This window comes from Canis lupus, chromosome 16, assembly GCF_011100685.1.
Source record: "Canis lupus familiaris isolate Mischka breed German Shepherd chromosome 16, alternate assembly UU_Cfam_GSD_1.0, whole genome shotgun sequence".
Lineage (NCBI taxonomy): Eukaryota > Metazoa > Chordata > Mammalia > Carnivora > Canidae > Canis > Canis lupus.
Genome location: NC_049237.1, coordinates 10243322 through 10246661, shown reverse-complemented (window position 1 = coordinate 10246661; position 3340 = coordinate 10243322).

Here is a 3340-nt window from a genome sequence, read left to right as displayed (position 1 = left end):
GCACCGGGAGCCCGACGTGGGACTCGATCCCAGGTCTCCAGGATCGCGCCCTGGGCCAAAGGCAGGTGCCAAACCGCTGCACCACCCAGGGAACCCTTATTTAGGAATTTAAAAAGGTTAAATAAGTTTTCACATCATTTCGTACAATGAATAATTCATTACCTGATACATATTTTTATCCTCCAAGGACTTAAATACAGTAGACACCTCTTGTGTATTATGACAGGAGGGGGAAGAGCCCACATGTACTGTTTGGTTCCCATGACCTTTTCTGTATCCTCCAGGGACACTTGCTGATGTCCGCTCATTTCCTCCCTTGACACGTAGAGGGAGGCCACACTGAGGCAAGAGAAACATGGCATGTCTTTCTACCCTTTGAGAGGTGCTAAGCTTTTTCTCTGGCATTAATCCGGTTTTGCTTCTACATCAGGAAAGGAACCTCAAGAGGGAAAATACACCATCTTCTGGGTCCTGACCCCCATGTAGTCCAGGCTGTTGAGTTCCTCTCAACTGAGCATCTTCCATTGAATTGTTATTTCAAAGACCTCTGTGTTTCAGAAGCCTTCTAGTTTAGGACACCTGTTTCTGGGGCGCTCCCTCTCTCTGCACAAAAATACCAAGTCAGAAGGCCCAGAGCCCCGCAGCAGTGTCCTCTCCCAGTAGACCTGCTTAGCTGGGGAGAGTCACAGTCAAGTAGCAAAGCCAGCGCCAAAGGGCTCCCATTCCACTCTCCTTCCTACCTCGGAGAGGGAATTGAGACCTCTTCATGGTATCTGGAAACAAAGGAACTCTTTATCAGCAGGTTGAACCTTCCCTTTGGGCACAACTGTTCTTTAAATTAAGGTAAACATTGTTTTTTTTTTTTTTTTTTTACCTATTTAAAACATTAATGCCTTGGCTCTAATTTTGTCACCTTGCTGTATTTTAATTTCTCCAGGACAAAATAATCGGTTTACTTTTTTAGATTTTCAATCTGATTCTCCCCCTTATGCATTGCATATTATAACAAATAGTAATAGAACTTAGCCAAATAGGCTGTGACAATTAATTTTTTTTATTGGAGTTCAATTTGCCAACATATAGCATAACACCCAGTGCTCATCCCGCCAAGTGCCCCCCTCAGTGCCCATCACCCAGTCACCCCAACCCCCCACCCATCTCCCCTTCCACTACCCCTTGTTCATTTCCCAGACCTAGGTGTCTCATGTTTTGTGACAATTAAATTAATAATTCATTTTGGTTGCAAGTGTTTAGGCCTTGTGCTTTGACTGATATATGCAAAAATGATAATTTATTACAAATAAATTCATATACTTGCACTATAGTTTGATGAACCAGTAAATTTTGTCTGCATGACTGTCATTAGACAGAAAGTTAGATCATTTCAAATATATATGTTTGACTTCATGAACACCTGAAATGATGGCTCGCGTAAGAACATGTTTTTGTTTTTTGTCCCTAAATTTGTATGAACTTACTTTAAGGTACTAAGTACACTCCTGTATTTCTGAAGTCTTGTACACTTAAATATAAAGAACTAAATATAACCACATTCAATTCACATTCCAAAATAATAGACTCAATTAATTTGCAAGTTCATTCTAAAGTCTTTCTTATTTTCAAGGAGTAATTCTGTTTGTAATATAGTAAGCCAAAGTATCTTTATGACTGAGTTTGCTCATAGGAATCGAGCAAATGAGCCTCTGCACAATGACCACCGCTGAAACAGCCCTGCTAAGTTTTTCTCGCGTGGGAGTCAGGTGCATATTCTAATAGAAGGAGATGGCATTCCTGGTTCCCTGGGTGGAGGTCAGCTGGGCTCTGAGTGACTGTAAATAGCAGGAGGGGAAAAGGCTCACTGGAAATCCGAGTTTGTGGTGTCCAGGGGCCAGCAAAGTTATCTGCCCTGACAGCGTCTCAGGGGGGCTTTAACGCCCCAACCACCTTTTCCACTAGAAGATTTTAAATTGGATCCACGTGTCAGAGAGTCTAAGACCCAAATAATTTCAGAACATGGGAAATGTACCTGTTTCTTTCAAGTTGTTAATTAATGAATACTTCGATAAAAACCTTAGTATTTCCTTAGTGAAGAATTTGGGAGGCATCAACTCAGGTTGTAAAACTCAGAGAGTGTGTGGTGGTTGACATGGGGAGTCTTGAGGCCCCAGGGCGAGCCCAGGATTGGTCAGGGCTTTTGTTCAGGTGAATGGGTTTTCCCTAGGCCTGTTTCAGATCCCTGAGCTCTTTTCATGGATGCTGGCTCTATCTCCTTTTTACCAGACACTTGGGATTTGTGATTCGTCATCTTCCTTTTCATAGTATCTTTGATCTTATTGATAAGTAAAATCTTGCCCCCCCCCCCCCATTTTTATCCATACCAGGTGTTACCTAGGCCCACTGCGCAATAGAAGTACTGGCAGCTCTGCTACCTGGTTCTGGTTTGCTGTAAACCATTAGGCCCAGATGACCAGACGTGATACCCTATAGGGTTTCGGGGTCTTGCTTGTCTCCTTTCCTTTCTCTCCTTTTTCAGAAATGCTTGTATTGCAATGTTAAAATTTTATGAAAGCATCATTGTTCCCTGCTTTTCGGTTTAGATGGAAACATAACTCTTTTTCTGAAAACATGAAAGTATCCCAAACCTAAACATTCCTAGAAAAAAGCATACCAATGTGCACATGCAGTTGTCTTTGCAAGTTTGCTAACAGTAATTTGGGTTGATTTGAAACTTCACTGACATTTATTTATTGAAAGATTTTGTTAATCAGAGGGAGAGAGTATACCAGGGAAGAGGGGCAGAGAGAGAGGGAGAGGGATAAGCAGGCTCCCCGCTGAGCAGGGAGCTCAAAGTGGGGCTGGATCCCAGGACCCTGGGATCATGACCTGAGCTGAAGGGAGACACTTCACCGACTGAGCCACCCAGGCACCCCAAAACCTTAGGTTACCTTTAAATGAGAGGATAATACAGTTTATAAATATTCTGAATTACATTTATCTAAAGAGATTCAAAATTTTCCTATCAGAAGAGTATGAGCTTAACTCCTGGAATTGTCACTTGATTGTCCATTTGAAAGAACTGTGTTCCTTTGGCTAAGTTGTCATCATTACTTTCATTTTCTGTATTAAAAGACCATCATCAGGGTGTCTGGGGGGCTCACTGGATTAAGCCTCAGACTCTTGCTTTCTGCTCTTGATCTCAGGGTCTTGAGTTCAAGCCCCACATTGGGCTCCATGCTGGCTGCTGGACATGGAGTCTACTTAAAAAGAAAAAAAAAAAAAAGGTTCGTCATCTTCCTCAGTGTTTATTCCTTATGAATGTCTGTAGGGTAAATACCGTTTT